At 48.0% G+C, this 17,730-nt stretch overlaps 3 non-coding genes across 3 annotated transcripts in view; all 3 read left to right on the top strand.

The window, feature by feature from the left end:
- Positions 1–14,176: 14,176 nt before the first annotated feature.
- On the top strand, positions 14,177–15,987 carry LOC149578989 (18S ribosomal RNA). Its single transcript, XR_016357615.1, has one exon. It is a non-coding gene; the product is annotated as an 18S ribosomal RNA (ribosomal RNA).
- Positions 15,988–16,696: 709 nt separating this feature from the next.
- Positions 16,697–16,850, top strand: LOC149578990 (5.8S ribosomal RNA). Its single transcript, XR_016358157.1, has one exon. It is a non-coding gene; the product is annotated as a 5.8S ribosomal RNA (ribosomal RNA).
- A 224-nt stretch (positions 16,851–17,074) lies between these two features.
- The window catches only part of LOC149578991 (25S ribosomal RNA), a 3,403-nt gene continuing 2,747 nt past the window's right edge, over positions 17,075–17,730 (top strand). Inside the window, exon 1 of the ribosomal RNA XR_016357888.1 lies at positions 17,075–17,730. This exon is cut by the window's right edge and continues 2,747 nt beyond it. This is a non-coding gene — a ribosomal RNA (25S ribosomal RNA).

Below are 17,730 nucleotides of genomic sequence, written 5' to 3' on the forward strand. Positions count from 1 at the left end.
GGCACCAGCATCATTTCTATTGGGAGGGCCATGAAGCCATCCCGATTTTGCTATGCGAGGGATCTCTCCCCAAAGTTGTTCTCTATGCAACAACTTCTTTGGCACAAAATTTTTAGAATGGTTTGACAACGGTTGTCGTTCCAATGGTGTCGTTGTGGTGGTTTCCTGGGCAGTGATCTGAAGGGCAAGCCATCATCTAGCAGTTGGCCTGCGCATCACGAGTGACAAGGGAGCCTTTGTTATCAGAAGCTCCCCGTGGCCATTCGATTAGAAGAGCCATTGCTTGTTTAAGCAAGGATGAATGCAGCCTCGGATTCCAAATGAAATAAACGACATCGGATCTATATAAGAGCAGAATGAAGCAGCAGCAGCCCATTTGCTATGCACGGCTCCCCAAAGTTGCTCTTCTTTCTCACTCCATTGCCACAATTTTGAGAGTTGTTCGACAGCGGTTGTTGTTCCAATGTGTCATTGTAGTGATCTGGAGAGTGATGCTAAGGGTCAGAGCTTGTGTCTAGAATTTGGGATGTTTGTGCGAGCGAGCAGGGGAGCTTCTCTTATCGGAACCTCTCTGTGGCCTTTGAATATATAGACCCAGTGCCGACGATATCGATGGATGTGAGCCCTTGGATTCCAAATTTGTCCATAGCTAACATTGGTTTTTGTGAGAGATGGGCACAAAAGCACATCCCAATTGCTATGCAGGAGCTCCCTAAGGTTGCCTCTGTGCCAACTCGATCGGCACAACATTAGGAATGGTTCAACAGTGGTTGACATTCCAATGTGTCATCAGGGGATGTCTTGGAAAATTGTCTTTCTTTCAAGGGCGAGCTCGCGTCTAGCACTTGGATTGTGCGTCGCATCACAAGTAATTGGGGAGATCTCTCTATGAATAGTGACATGGTGATTGCAAGAGAAAATTGACTTAGTCGGAGCCATTGGCCTCAGGCCATTGTGACGGCCTCGCAATTTCTCTTTAACTGCAACCTATGTTTGTGTAGTAGAAGAGTTTGCATGTAAGATGGGCCTTGTTCTCGAGAGTTCTAGGAGATGACCTCTAGAACTTTTGGATTGGGCCCCTTCAAGGTGAAATTCATCCAGTTGATCAGATGAGCTCGATGACCATTTCAGTCCCTTGGCTCCATGAACTCACATCTCCTAACCGATGACAATCTTTTGCTCCTCTGCCGACCTCATAAAAAATTGGGTCATGAAATGGCTGTTTCGTTAGAATTTTCAATGATTTGGATTTTTATGGTGGATGTCGGTGTGTTCGCTAATTTCTAATGTAGAGCGAGCCTCGCACTAATTGCTTATATAGGAGAGGTTGTTGCCGCGAACCTCTCCCGTGCCCCTCTCATTGATTCAACGGCGGTGTCAAGGTGGATGGAAATGTCGGATTTTGAAATGATGGACGCCGACGTTGAATCAATTGGAGGGGCATGAAGCCCACCCTCAAGGGTGCTATTCCTCGACTCTCCTTTAGATCATGTTTTCTTGTCACTCAGCTGGCACAATTTTGGAAAAAGGTTTGGTAGCGGTTGCCAGCCCTCAATGCGTCTACTTGGTGATTTCAAAACTTGATCTAAAATGGGAGCCCTCATCTAGCACCTCCATCCAATGTTGCTCGGGTATTGCATAAATTTATGCCATCGGCGCGAATCCCCCAACGAATGCCTACACTTGGATCCGCTGTCAAGGTGGATGGAAATGTTAAATTTTGAAACGGTGGACGCCGACGTTGAATCAATTAGAGGGGCATGAAGCCCACCCTCAAGGGTGCTATTCCTAGACTCTGCTTTAGATCATGTTTTCTTGTCACTCAGCTGGCGCAATTTTTGAAAAAGGTTTGGCAGCAGTTACCAGCCCTCACCGCGTCTACTTGGTGATTTTAAAACTCGATCTAAAATGGGAGCCCTCATCTAGCACCTCTGTCTGGTGTTGCTCAGGTATTGCACAAATTTTTGCCATCGACGCGAATCCCCCAACAAATGCCTACACGCTTGGGCCCTCTCTTAGATCACCTTCTTCGATCACTCGACTGACGCAATTATGGAAGAGACTTGGTAGTGGTTTCCATTCTACACCATGTCCGTTCTGCGATTTCGAAGTTGATCTAATGGCGAGCCCTTGTCTCTAGCCATGAGGTGGGTGCTTGGCACTCTAGCAAAAAATTTTTGCATGCCTATCGTGGCTACAATGGGAGAGGTGGTTGCTGTGAGCCTCTCCCGTGCCCCCCTCATTGATTCAACACCGCTGTCAGGGCAGATGAATATGTCAGATTTTGAAATGGTGGACACCAACGTTGAATCAATTAGAGGGGCATGAAGCTCACTCTCATGGGAACTATACCTGGACTCTCCTTTAGATCATTTTTTCTTGTCACTCAGCTGCTATAATTTTGGAAAAAGGTTTGGCAGCGGTTGCCAGCCCTCACCACGTCTACTTGGTGATTTTAAAACTCGATCTAAAATGGGAGCCCTCGTCTAGCACCTCCATCTGGTGTTGCTTGGGTATTGCATAAATTTATGCCATCTACGTGAATCCCCTAACAAATGCCTACGCTTGGACCCTCTCTTAGATCACCTTCTTCGATCACTCAACCGACGCAATTATGGAAGAGACTTGGCAGCGGTTGCCATTCTACACCACGTCTGTTCTATGATTTTGAAGTTGATCTAATGGCGAGCCCTTGTCTATAGCCATGAGGTGGGTGCTTGGAACTCTAGCAAAAATTTTTGCAAGCCTATCGCGGCTACAATGGGAGAGGTGGTTGCCGCGAGCCTCTCCCGTGCCTAGCTCATTGATTCAACGCCACTGTCAGGGCAGATGGATATGTCAGATTTTGAAATGGTGGATGGCAACATTGAATCAATTAGAAGGGCATGAAGCCCTCCTTCGAGGGTGCTATTCCTAGAATCTCCTTTATATCATGTTTTCTTGTCACTCAGCTGGTGCAATTTAAGAAAAAGCTTTGGCAACGGTTGCCAGCCCTCACCGCGTCTTCTTGGTGATTTTGAAACTCGATCTAAAATGGGAGCCCTCATCTAGCACCTCCATCTGGTGTTGCTCGGGTATTGCATAAATTTATGCCATCGGCACGATTACCCCAATGAATGCCTACGCTTGGACCCTCTCTTAGATCACCTTCTTTGATCACTCGACCGACGCAATTACGAAAGAGACTTGGCAGCAGTTGCCATTCTACACTGCGTCTATTTTGCGATTTCGAAGTTGATCTAATGGTGAGCCCTTGTCTATAGCCATGAGGTGGGTGCTTTGGCGCTCTAGAAAAAAATTTTTCATGCCCATCACGGCTACAATGGGAGAGGTGGTTGTCGCAAGCCTCTCCTGTGCCCCCCTCATTGATTCAATGCCACTGTTAGGGCGGATGGATATGTCAGATTTTGAAACGATGGATGCCGGCATTGAATCAATTAGAGGGGCATGAAGCCCACCCTCGAGGGTGCTATTCCTGGACTCTCCTTTAGATCATGTTTTCTTGTCACTCAGCTGGCACAATTTCAGAAAAAGGTTTGGCAGCGGTTGCCAGACCTCACCGCGTCTACTTGGTGATTTTGAAACTCGATCTAAAATGGGAGCCCTCGTCTAGCACCTCTGTCCTGTGTTGCTTGGGTATTGCATAAATTTATGCCATCAGTGTGAATCCCCCAATGTATGCCTACGCTTGGACCCTCTCTTAGATCGCCTTCTTTGATCACTCGACCGACGCAATTACGGAAGAGACTTGGCAGCGGCTGCCATTCTACACCGCGTCTGTTCTGCGATTTCGAAGTTGATCTAATGGTAAGCCCTTGTCTCTAGGCATGAGGTGGGTGCTTGGCGGTCTAGCAAAATTTTTTGCGAGCCTATCATGGCTACAATGGGAGAGGTGGTTGCCGTGAGCCTCTCCCGTGCCCCCCTCATTGATTCAATGCCGCCGTCAGGGCGGATGGATATGTCAGATTTTGAAACGGTGGACGCCGATGTTGAATCAATTAGAGGGGAATGAAGCCCACCCTCAAGGGTGCTAATTCCTAGACTCTCCTTTAGATCATGTTTTCTTGTCACTAAGCTGGCGCAATTTCAGAAAAAGGTTTGGTAGCGGTTGCCAGCCCTCACCGCGTTTACTTGGTGATTTTGAAACTTGATCTAAAATGGGAGCCCTCGTCTAGCACCTCCATCTGGTGTTGCTCGGGTATTGCATAAATTTATGCCATCTGCGTGAATCCCCTAACGAATGCCTATGCCTGGACCCTCTCTTAGATCACCTTCTTTGATAACTCAATCGACGCAATTATGGAAGAGACTTGGCAGCGGTTGCCATTCTACACCACGTCTGTTCTATGATTTTGAAGTTGATCTAATGGCGAGCCCTTGTCTATAGCCATGAGGTGGGTGCTTGGCACTCTAGCAAAAATTTTTGTGAGGCTATCACGGCTACAATGGGAGAGGTGGTTGCCGCGAGCCTCTGTCGTGCCCAGCTCATTGATTCAACAACACTGTCAGGGCGGATGGATATGTCAAATTTTGAAATGGTAGACGTCGACGTTGAATCAATTAGAGGGGCATGAAGCCCACCCTCATGGGTTCTATACCTGGACTCTCCTTTAGATCATGTTTTCTTGTCACTCAGCTGGCGCAATTTTGGAAAAAGGTTTGGCAGCGGTTGCCAGCCCTCACCGCGTCTACTTGCTGATTTTGAAACTCGATCTAAAATGGGAGCCCTCATCTAGCACCTCCGTCCGGTGTTGCTCAGGCATTGCATAAATTTATGCCATCGGCACGAATCCCCCAACGAATGCCTACACTTGGACCCTCTCTTAGATCGCCTTCTTTGATCACTCGACCGACACAATTATGGAAGAGACTTGGTAGCGGTTGCCATTCTACACCATGTCTGTTTTGCGATTTCGAAGTTGATCTAATGGCAAGCCCTTTTCTATAGCCATGAGGTGGGTGCTTGGCGGTCTAGAAAAAATTTTTGCGTGCCTATCGTGGCTACAATGGGAGAGGTGGTTGTCGCGAGCCTCTCCCGTGCCCCCCTCATTGATTCAACGCCGCTGTCAGGGCGGATGGATATGTCAAATTTTGAAACAGTGGACGCCGACATTGAATAAATTAGAGGGGCATGAAGCCCACCCTCGAGGGTGCTATTCCTAGACTCTCCTTTAGATCATGTTTTCTTGTCACTCAGCTCGCGCAATTTTGAAGAAAGGTTTGGCAGCGCTTGCCAGCCCTCACCGCGTCTACTTGGTGATTTTAAAACTTGATCTAAAATGGGGGCCCTCGTCTAGCACCTTCGTTCGGTGTTGCTCGGGTATTGCATAAATTTATGCCATCAGCGTGAATCCCCCCAGCGAATTCCTACACTTGGACCCTCCCTTAGATCACCTTCTTCGATCACTCGACTGACACAATTATGGAAGAGACTTGGCAGCAGTTGCCATTCTACACCGCGTCTGTTCTTCAATTTCAAAGTTGATCTAATGGCAAACCCTTGTCTATAGCTATGAGGTGGGTGCTTGGCGCTCTAGCAAAATTTTTTGCGTGCCTATCACGGCTACAATGGGGGAGGTGGTTGCCATGAGCCTCTCCTGTGCCCCCCTCATTGATTCAATGCCGTTGTCATGGTAGATGGATATGTTAGATTTTGAAATGGTGGACGTCGACGTTGAATCAATTAGAGGGGCATGAAGCCCACCCTCGAGGGTGCTATTCCTGGACTCTCCTTTGGATCATGTTTTCTAGTCACTCAGGTGGCACAATTTCGGAAAAAGGTTTGGCAGCAGTTGCAAGCCCTCACCGCATCTTCTTGGTGATTTTAAAACTCGATCTAAAATGGGAGCCCTCGTCTAGCGCCTCTATGCCAACTCAATCGTCACAAAATTGGGAAATGGTTCGACAGCAGTTGTCGTTCCAATGTGTCATTAGGGGATGCCTTGGAAAGTGGCCTTTGAAGGGTGAGCTTGTGTCTAGCACTTGGATTATGTGTCACATCACAAGTGAATGGGGAGATCTCTCTGTGAACAGAAAAATGGTGATTGCAAGAGAAAATTGACTTAGTCAGAGCATTGACCTCGGGCCATTGTGATAGCCTCGCAATTTCTCTTTAATTGCAACCTATGTTTGCGTAGTAGCAGAGTTTGCATGTAAGATGGGCCTTGTTCTCGAGAGTTCTAGGAGATGACCTCCAAAACTTTTTGGATTGGGCCCCTTCAAGGTGAAATTCATCTAGTTGATCGGATGAGCTCGATGACCATTTCAGTCCCTTGGCTCCATGAACTGACATCTCCTAACCGATGACAATCTTTTGCTCCTCTACTGACCTCATAAAAAATTGGGTCATGAAATGGCTGTTTGGTAGGAATTTTAAAGGATTTGGATTTTTGAGGTAGTTGTCGGTCTGTTCACTAATTTCTAATGCAGAGCGAGCCTCGCACTAATAACTTATATAGGAGAGGTGGTTTCCGCGAGCCTCTCCCATGCCCCTCTCATTGATTCAACGCCAGTGTCAAGGCGGATGGATATGTCAGATTTTGAAACGGTGGACGCCGATGTTGAATCAATTAGAGGGGCATGAAGCCCACCCTGGATGTGCTATTCCTCGACTCTCCTTTAGGTCATCTTTTCTTGTCACTCAGCTGGCGCAATTTCAGAAAAAGGTTTGGTAGTAGTTGCCAGCCCTCACCTCGTCTACTTGGTGATTTTAAAACTCGATCTAAAATGGGAGCCCTCGTCTAGCACCTCCGTCCAGTGTTGCTCGGGTATTGCATAAATTTATGCCATCGGTACGAATCCCCCAACGAAAGCCTACGCTTGGACCATCTCTTAGATCACCTTCTTTGATCACTCGACCAACATAATTACAGAAGAGACTTGGCAGCGGTTGCCATTCTACAGCGCATCTGTTCAGCGATTTCAAAGTTGATCTAATGGCAAACCCTTGTCTCTTGCCATGAGGTGGGTGCTTGGCACTCTAGCAAAAAATTTTGCATGCCTATCGTGGCTACAATGGGAGAGGTGGTTTTTGTGAGCCTCTCCCGTGCCCCCCTCATTGATTCAACACCGATGTCAGGGCAGATGGATATGTCAGATTTTGAAACGGTGGACACTGACGTTGAATCAATTAGAGGGGCATGAAGCCCACCCTCGAGGGTGCTATTCCTCGACTCTCCTTTAGATCATGTTTTATTGTCACTCAGCTGGTGCAATTTTGGAAAAAGGTTTGGCAACGGTTGCCAGCCCTCACCGCGTCTACTTGGTGATTTTAAAACCTGATCTAAAATGAGAGCCCTTGTCTAGCACCTTCGTCCGGTGTTCCTCGGGTATTGCATAATTTTTTGCTATTGGCGTGAATTCCCCAATGAATCCCTAGCCTTGGACTCTCTCTTAGATCACCTTCTTCGATCACTCAACCGACGCAATTACGGAAGAGGCTTGGCAGCGGTTGCTATTCCACAGCGTGTCTGTTCAGCGATTTTGAAGTTGATCTAATGGGGATCCCTTGTCTATCCATGAGGTGGGTGCTTGGGGCTCAAGTAATTTTTTGTGTGCCTATCACGGCTATAATGGAAGCTTTGATAACAAAAGCTCTCGGTGACCCTCCCCAATAGAAATTAGTGCTGGTGTTCGCAAAAGACACGTTATTCAGATTTTTGGAATATTGGCACCAGCATCGTTTCTATTGGGAGGGCCATGAAGCCATCCTGATTTTTCTATGTGAGGGCTCTCTCTCTAGAGTCGTTCTCTATGCAACAACTTCTTTGGCACAAAATTTTCAAAATGGTTCGACAGCGGTTGTCGTTCCAATGGTGCCGTTGTGGTGGTTGCCTGGGCAGCGATCTGAAGGGTGAGCCATTGTCTAGCAGTTGGCCTGCGCATCATGAGTGACAAGGAAGCCTTTGTTATCGGAAGCTCCCCATGGCCATTCGATTAGAAGAGCCATTGCTTGTTTGAGCAAGGATGAATGCAACCTCAGATTCCAAATGAAATCAATGACATCGGATCTATATAAGAGCAAAATGAAGCAACAACACAGCCCATTTGCTATGCGCGGCTCCCCAAAGTTGCTCTTCTTTCTCACTCCATTGCCACAATTTCGGGAGTTGTTCGATAGTGGTTGTCATTCCAATGTGTCATTGCGGTGATCTAGAGAGTGATGCTAAGGGCAGGAGCTTGTGTCTAGAATTGGGGATGTTTGTGCGAGCGAGAAGGGGAGCTTCTCTTATCGGAACCTCTCTGTGGCCTTTGAATATATAGACCCAGTGCTGACGATATCGATGGATGCGAGCCCTTGGATTCCAAATTTGTCCACAACTAACATTGGTTTTTGTGAGAGATAGGCACGAAAGCACATCCTGATTGCTATGCGGGAGCTCCGTAAGTTCGCCTCTGTGCCAACTCGATCGGCACAACATTGGGAATGGTTTGACAGCGGTTGACATTCCAATGTGTCATCGGGGGATGTCTTGGAAAGTGGTCTTTATTTCAAGGGCGAGCTCACATCTAGCACTTGGATTGTGCATCGCATCACAAGTGAATGGGGAGATCTCTTTGTGAATGGCGGCATGGTGATTGCAAGAGAAAATTGAATTAGTCGGAGCCATTGGCCTCAGGCCATTGTGACGGCCTCACAATTTCTCTATAATTTCAACCTATGTTTGCACAGTAGCAGAATTTGCATGTAAGATGGGCCTTGTTCTCGAGAGTTCTAGGAGATGAGCTTCGAAACTTTTAGATTGGGCCCCTTCAAGGTGAAATTCATCCAGTTGATCGGATGAGCTCGATGACCATTTCAGTCCCTTGGCTCCATGAACTTACATCTCCTAACCGATGACAATCTTTTGCTCCTCTGCCAACCTCATAAAAAATTGGGTCGTGAATGGCTGTTTGGTAGGAATTTTAAAGGATTTGGATTTTTAAGGTGGATGTCGGTGTGTTCGCTAATTTCTAATGCAGAGCGAGCCTCGCACTAATATCTTATATAGGAGAGGTGGTTTCCGTGAGCCTCTCTCGTGCCCCTCTCATTGATTCAACGCCGATGTCAAGGTGGATGGATATGTCAGATTTTGAAATGGTGGAAGCCGACGTTGAATCAGTTAGAGGGGCATGAAGCCCACCCTGGATGTGCTATTCCTTGACTCTCCTTTAGATCATGTTTTCTTGTCACTCAGCTGGCGCAATTTTAGAAAAGGGTTTGGCAGCGGTTGCCATCCCTCACCACGTCTAGTTGGTGATTTTAAAACTCGATCTAAAATGGGAGCCCTCATCTAGCACCTCTGTCCAGTGTTGCTCGGGTATTGCATAAAATTATGCCATCGGCGTGAATCCCCCAATGAATGCCTACGCTTGGACCCTCTCTTAGATCACCATCTTCGATCACTCGACTGACGCAACTACAGAAGAGACTTGGCAGCAGTTGCCATTCTACAGCGTGTCTGTTCAGCAATTTCAAAGTTGATCTAATGGTGAGCCCTTGTCTCTAGCAATGAGGTGGGTGCTTGGTGCTCTAGCAAAATTGTTTGCATGCCTATCCTGGCTAAAATGGGAGAGGTGGTTGCCGCGAGCCTCTCCCGTGCCCCCCACATTGATTCAATGCTGCTGTCAGGGCGGATGGATATGTCAGATTTTGAAATGATGGACGTCGACGTTGAATCAATCAGAGGGGCATGAAGCCCACCCTCGAGGGTGCTATTCCTAGACTCTCCTTTAGATCATGTTTTCTTGTCACTCATCTGGCACAATTTTGGTTAAAATTTTGGCAGCAGTTGCCAGCCCTCACTGCATCTACTTGGTGATTTTAAAACTCGATCTAAAATGGGAGCCCTCGTCTAGCACCTTCGTCTGGTGTTGCTTGGGTATTGCATAAATTTATGCCATCAGCACGAATCCCCCAATGAATGACTACGCTTGGACCCTCTCTTAGATCACCTTCTTCGATCACTCGACCAACGCAACTACGGAAGAGACTTGGCAGTGGTTGCCATTCTACAGCGCATCTGTTCAGTTATTTCAAAGTTGATCTAATGGTGAGCCCTTGTCTCTAGCCATGAGGTGGGTGCTTGGCACTCTAGCAAAAATTTTTGTGTGCCTATCATGGCAACAATGGGAGAGGTGGTTGCCATGAGCCTCTCCCGTGCCCCCCTCATTGATTCAACGCCACTGTCAGGGTGGATGGATATGTCAAATTTTGAAACAGTGGACGCCGACATTGAATCAATTAGAAGGGCAGAATCCCACCTTTGAGGGTGCTATTCCTGGACCCTCTCTTAGATCACCTTCTTCAATCACTCGACCGATGCAATTATAGAAGAGACTTGGCAGCGGTTGCAATTCTACACCGCGTCTGTTCTGCAATTTTGAGGTTGATCTAAAGGCAAGCCCTTGTCTCTAGCCATGACGTGGGTGCTTGGAGCTCTAGCAAAAATTTTTGCATGCCTATCGTGGCTACAATGGGAGAGGTGGTTGCCGCGAGCCTCTCCTATGCCCCCCTCATTGATTCAATGCCATTGTCAGGGCAGATGGATATGTCAGATTTTGAAACGGTGGACGCCGATGTTGAATCAATTAGAGGGGCATGAAGCCCACCCTCCTGGTTGCTATACTTGGACTCTCCTTTAGATCATGTTTTCTTGTCACTCAGCTGGTGCAATTTCAGAAAAAGGTTTGGCAGCGGTTGCCAGCCCTCACCGCGTCTACTTTGTGATTTTGAAACTCGATCTAAAATGGGAGCCCTTGTCTAGCACCTCCATCTAGTGTTGCTCAGGTATTGCATAAATTTATGCCATCGGCATGAATCCCCCAACGAATGGCTACGCTTAGACCCTCTCTTAGATCACCTTCTTCGATCACTCGATTGACACAATTACGGAAGAGACTTGGCAGCGGTTGCCATTCTACACCACGTCTGTTCTGCGATTTCAAAGTTGATCTAATGGCGAGCCCTTGTCTATAGCCATGAGGTGGGTGCTTGGCAGTCTAGCAAAATTTTTTGCATGCCTATCGCAGCTACAATGGGAGAGGTGGTTTCCGCGAGCCTCTCCCGTGCCTCCCTCATTGATTCAATGCCGATGTTAGGGCGGATGGATATGTCAGATTTTGAAACGGTGTATGCCAACGTTGAATCAATTAGAGGGGCATGAAGCCCACCCTCGAGGGTGCTATTCCTGGACTCTCCTTTAGATCATGTTTTCTTGTCACTCATCTCGTGCAATTTCGGAGAAAGGTTTGGCAGCGCTTGCCAGCCCTAACCGCGTCTACTTGGTGATTTTAAAACTTGATCTAAAATGGGGGCCCTCGTCTAGCACCTCCGTCCAGTGTTGCTCGGGTATTGCATAAATTTATGCCATCGGCGCGAATCCCCCCAGTGAATGCCTACGCTTGGACCCTCCCTTAGATCACCTTCTTTGATCACTCGACCGATGCAATTACGAAAGAGACTTGGCAGCGGTTACCATTCTACACCGCGTCTGTTCTACGATTTCAAAGTTGATCTAATGGTGAGCCCTTGTCTATAGCCATGAGGTGGGTGCTTGGCGCTCTAGCAAAATTTTTTGCGTGCCTATCGTGGCTACAATGGGGGAGGTGGTTGCCGCGAGCCTCTCCCGTGCCCCCCTCATTAATTTAATGCCACTGTCATGGCGGATGGATATGTCAAATTTTGAAATGGTGGACGCCAATGTTGAATCAATTAGAGGGGCATGAAGCCCACCCTCGAGGGTGCTATTCCTGGACTCTCCTTTGGATCATGTTTTCTAGTCACTCAGCTGGTGCAATTTAAGAAAAAGGTTTGGCAGCGATTGCCAGCCCTCACTGCGTCTTCTTGGTGATTTTAAAACTCAATCTAAAATGGGAGCCCTCGTCTAGCACCTCTGTGCCAACTCGATCGGCACAACATTGGCAAATGGTTCGACAGCGGTTGTCGTTCCAATGTGTCATCGGGGGATGCCTTGGAAAGTGGCCTTTCAAGGGTGAGCTCGCATCTTGCACTTGGATTGTGCGTCGCATCACAAGTGAATGGGGAGATCTCTTTGTGAACGGCGGCATGGTGATTTCAAGAGAAAATTGACATAGTCAGAGCATTGGCCTCGGGCCATTGTGATGGCCTTGCAATTTCTCTTTAATTGCAACCTATGTTTGTGCAATAGCAGAGTTTGCATGTAAGATGGGCCTTGTTCTTGAGAGTTCCAGGAGATGACCTCTAGAACTTTTGGATTGGGCCCCTTCAAGGTGAAATTCATCCAGCTGATCAGATGAAGCTTGATGTTCTTGTATCTATTATGAGATGGTAATGATGGTCATTAATCTCTGGCGGTGAGTATTATCCTATTCGGTAATCACAATGGCAGAGCTGGTGGGAAGTACTTGTCACTTTGTTTTGTGGGATATACCCTATATGTAGGTGTCTGCACGGCTTGCAACACACTGCACATTTGGTGTTTGATTCTAAGATGCGCTTGTTGCTGAGTGTGTATGGAGTTTTATCTTTTAGCCAAGGGCTCCGTCTCATTGGCACGTTCTATTATTGCATTTTTATCCTGCCTGGATGGCAAGAAGGAAAGAGATGGTTGCACGGGTGCATTGCTCGACGTCCCTAATTTCATCAAGGGTCCACTCTCCACCCTAATTTTTTTCCGATTAGTAGAGCCTTGGGATTTAGAGGGGGGCCGGCGAAAGGTTTGGTTGCCGCATAATTTATTCGCTAGTGCATTCTTGGTGTGTGCTCACCTCTTCACTGTCTCATCCTATAGAAGTGCATGGCACTGTCGTGACAACCGTTGTGGTCTGAGCTAGTAGAAGTGTAGAGTATTATCGATAATTTTTGTTTGGATGCAAAAACTCTCCATGCCCTATCCTACCCTGTGCGATCCGAACGGCTGTGGCTCGTGGGTTCTACGGGAGACACTCTTCTTCAGCTCCCCCCTAAAGAGAGCGTTCGATGTTTGCATTGTGTGGACAAAAAGCCCAAGGCATTTCATCTCTCTCTTCAGATGCGAAATTCTAGGAGGGCTTGTCGAAGTATGGCCGTTTGTACGGGGTGCACCAAAAAGTGTGTAGGGTGCATATGCCTGGGAAATGGATGTCTCTGGGTGTCCTTACTCGATCGTGTGCACAGTGTACATCTTTGCATTATGACCCTGCTGCGAGCATTTGTGATTCGATCATTTTGGGGGAACGGGTTTCATACGAGATGTTCTTCTTAGGCTCCTGCGAACCAGAGCGCTCGTCTTTGCAATGCTCTGACAAGTGCAGGTCCAACGTGTCTGTCTAGGGGAAGAAATCACACGAATGCTTTTTGCCGAGATGTGGGTGCTCGCGGGTGGTTCCCTCGCGGTACCAGTTCTTCAGTATGTGCATGTGCATGAGATTGAAGCTTGTCCGACAATGCTAGTGTGAGTGTTCAGCTGTAGGAACTTTTCTGTACCTACGCTGGCAAATCACGTGTCACGGGGAACAGTTAGTGAGGCTGTGCTAGGAAAGGAGATATTTGCCAGAGGTTAGACATGTCCGTGTATGTGGGCAGGCTCTCATCACCTATAAATGTGCAAAGGGGGTGTTGTTATACACGATGCCCTTGAGCAGCCTTATAATTCAGGTGGTCGCGTGCACAGTGATGCCCCCGCCAATCAAATAACCAACCATGTTTTCGACTCGCATGGCCCTTCACCCTTCAGCACGGTGGTCTCTGTTGGCACTTTGGTAACTAGCTCTTCATCATGGGAAAATGTTTGTTGCAATCGAGAAGGATTTTTTCCATGCGGGTGCACCTCAACAGGCGTGTTGGAGGCATATGCCTGGGAAATGGATGTCTCTGAGTGGCCTTACAATTGAGGTGGCTACGTGCACGGTGCATCTCGTACAGACTCGAGGATTCTTTCCAAGTAGTGGCGACAGCGAGTTCGAGGGTAAAGGGTTCCGTACGGGATGTTCTTCCCAGGTGCATCTAAACCAAGGCTCCCTGTTCGGCCCTCTCTAGTCAACGATGGGACACTTTCCTCTTGTGCAAAATCTTTGAACGTTGCGAGTCCAGCATGTGCTGTGAACATCATTCTTGTTGCTTGTGTGGTGGATTATGTTTGGGTGCATGACGGAGCAAATGCAAATTTTGGTTTCCCATCGCGGCGGGCATCCCTTGGCTGTAGAAGGTCTTGGGGGTCCCCTCGTTGTTAGAAGCTACCTGGTCGATCCTACCAGTAGTCATATGCTTGTCTCAAAGATTAAGCCATGCATGTCTAAGTATGAACTATTTCAGACTATGAAACTGCAGATGGCTCATTAAATCAGTTATAGTTTCTTTGATGGTACTTTGCTACTCGGATAACTGTAGTAATTCTAGAGCTAATATGTGCACCAAATCCTAACTCTCGGAAGGGATGCATTTATTAGATAAAAGGCCGGCGCGGGCTCGCCCGCTATTTCAGTGATTCATGATAACTCGATGGATCGCACGGCCTTTGTGCTGGCGACGCTTCATTCATATTTTCACCCTATCAAATTTTGATGGTAGGATAGAGGCCTACCATGGTGGTAACAGGTGACGGAGAATTAGGGTTCGATTCTAGAGAGGGAGCCTAAGAAATGGCTACCATATCCAAGGAAGCCAGTAGGCGCACAAATTACCCAATCCTGACACAGGGAGGTAGTGACAATAAATAACAATACTGGGCTCATCGAGTCTAGTAATTGGAATGAGTACAATCTAAATCCCTTAATGAGGATCCATTGGAGGGCAAGTTTGGTGCCAGCAACCATGGTAATTCTAGCTCCAATAGCATATATTTAAATTGTTGCAGTTAAAAATCTCGTAGTTGGACCTTGGGTCGTCACGATCGGTCCGCCTTCTGGGTGTGCACTGGCCCTCACGTCCCTTCTGTCGGTGGCATGTTCCTGGCCTTAATTGGTTGGGTCATAGTTCTAGTGCCGTTACTTTGAAAAAATTAGAGTGCTCAAAGCAAGCCTATGCTCTGAATACATTAGCATGGAATAACGCGATAGGAGTCTGGTCCTATTCCGTTGGCCTTTGGGACCGGAGTAATGATTAATAGGGACTGTCGGGGGCATTCGTATTTTATTGTCAGAGGTGAAATTCTTCGATTTATGGAAGATGAACCACTGTGAAAGAATTTTCCAAGGATGTTTTCATTAATCAAGAATGAAAGTTTGGGGCTCGAAGACGATCAGATACAATCCTAGTCTCAACCATAAACGATGCCGACCAGGGATCAGCGGATGTTGCTCTAAGGACTCCGCCACCACCTTCTGAGAAATCAGAATGTTTGGGTTCCAGGGGGAGTATGGTCGCAAGGTTGAAACTTAAAGGAATTGATAGAAGGGCACCACCAGGAGTGGAGCCTGCGGCTTAATTTGACTCAACACGGGGAAACTTACCAGGTCCAAACATAGTAAGGATTGACAGATTGAGAGCTCTTTCTTGATTCTATGGGTGGTGGTGCATGGGCGTTCTTAGTTGGTGGAGCAATTTGTCTGGTTAATTTCGTTAACGAACGAGACCTCAGCCTACTAACTAGCTACGCGAAGGTTCCCCTTCACGGCTAGCTTCTTAGAGGGACTATGGCCTCCTAGGCCATGGAAGTTTGAGGCAATAACAGGTCTGTGATGCCCTTAGATGTTCTAGGCCGCACGTGCGCTACAATGATGCAACCAACGAGTTTCTCTCCCTGGCTTGAAAGGTTTGGGAAATCTTGCCAAATTGCATCATGATGGGGATAGACCATTGCAATTATTGATCTTCAACGAGGAATTCCTAGTAAGCGCGAGTCATCAGCTCGCGTTGACTACATCCCTGCCCTTTGTACACACCACCCATCGCTTCTACCGATTGAATGATCCGGTGAAGTGTTCGAATCACGGCGACAACGACGGTTCCTATCGGTGATGTCGCGAGAAGTTCACTGAACCTTATCATTTAGAGGAAGGAGAAGTCATAACAAGGTTATCGTAGGTGAACCTGCTTTAGGATCATTGTCGGTTCGAGACCCTGAATCGTGTAGGGGATGGAGCTGGCCTCCTCCTCGCCCCCGAAATCTCAGCGACGTGTGAACACTCAACCCTGCAGTGATGTGCTAGATGGCCAAGCTACGGGTCTAGCACCATCGAGGTCGAGGGTCACATCGAATGCCCATGATCAAAAGTGTGGATTCCCCCCGGGGCGAAGAAGAGACTCGGATGCAATCTAGATTAGGATTGGTGCCTTCGAATGATGTCCATGTTGGAGTGAGAGATTTCTGCTTGGTTGCAGTTTAGAGGGGGTCTGGGCTTCGTCCCCCGTTGAGATTTCATGGTCTAATCACGTGCGCAGCACTGTGCCATGGATCCATCGTTTCGATTGCGGCAAGTTGGGACTGTCGCAACCCCCCGTTGCCTTACCCAGGTGTGTTGACTCATCGCTTGGAGCGTTCTATGTTTAGGATGGGTGCACTCGCATGATTTATGGGGCAGGGGCCCCATTCGCTGACATGGATCTCCCATGCGTCGCCTCCCACCTTTACGAGGGGATGGGGTGGGGACACACCACAACATTCCTCATCGCACCCATTGGGTGCTCGGGGTTTGGGATGTGTCAACACCCAACAACACACGGGTGCATCGCGCACCTTAGAAATCCAAAGAATGAAGCACGAGCAAGCGCCTTGCGTGCTTGGGTCACTAAAAGGCAAAAACAAAACTAAATCATGACTCTCAGCAACGGATATCTCGGCTCTCACCATGATGAAGAATGTAGCGAAATGCGATACTTAGTGTGAATTACAGAATCCCGTGAATCATCAAGTCTATGAACGCAAGTTGCGCCCGAGGCCTCAGCCAAGGGCACGTCTACTTGGGCATCGCACTACAAAATTTTGCCCTCCTCGGCGAGGAGCAAAGATGGCTATCCATGTCCACAAGTGGCGCACGGTCAGCTAAAATGAGCACAAGGTCCGTCGATCCATCGCGACGAGCGGTGGCTCGCAAAGGCTAGCGTTGGTTTGCGCCAATCGAACGATTCCTCACGAGGAACTTTATTCTGGGCTCAACGGCCCACCGTAGTGCGGGCATTGCTGCATCTCTACCATGTCCCCAAGTCAGGTGTGAGTACCTGCTAAGTTTAAGCATATCAATAAGTGGAGGAAAAGAAACTTACCAGGATTCCCCTAGTAATGGCGAGCGAACGGGGAAGAGCCCAGCATGAAAATCGACGGACGAACCTATCAAATTGTAGTCTGTAGAAGCATCCTCATTGACAGACCAGGCCCAAGTCCCCTGGAAGAGGGCGTCGGAGAGGGTAAGAGCCCCGTCGGGCTCGAACCCTATCGCACCACGAGGCACTATCGGCGAGTCAGGTTGTTTGGGAATGCAACCCTAATCGGGTGGTAAATTTTGTCCAAGGCTAAATACGAGCAAGAGAGTGATAGTGAACAAGTACCGTGAGGGAAAGATGAAAAGGACTTTGAAAAGAGAGTTAAAGAGAGCTTGAAATTGCCCAGAGGGAAGTGGATGGAGGCCGGCGATGTGCCCCGGTCGGATGCAGAATGGTGTGAGCCAGTCCGCCGCTCGGTTCGGGGGATGTGCCAGTGTGGGCTATCATGGCAGAACCAGCACGACCTTCTAGTCGCACAAATACTTTCATTGCGGTGGTCGAGGATCAAAGCACGCACCTTTACGATGGGCTCTTAGGAACTGTTGTGTTCGTGGCCCTGGCCAACGGGCTTTCCATCCGGCCCATCTTGA

The sequence above is a fragment of the Cupressus sempervirens genome, chromosome 1, assembly GCF_028749045.1.
Source record: "Cupressus sempervirens isolate cs-2001-9-10 chromosome 1, ASM2874904v1, whole genome shotgun sequence".
Classification (NCBI taxonomy): domain Eukaryota; kingdom Viridiplantae; phylum Streptophyta; class Pinopsida; order Cupressales; family Cupressaceae; genus Cupressus; species Cupressus sempervirens.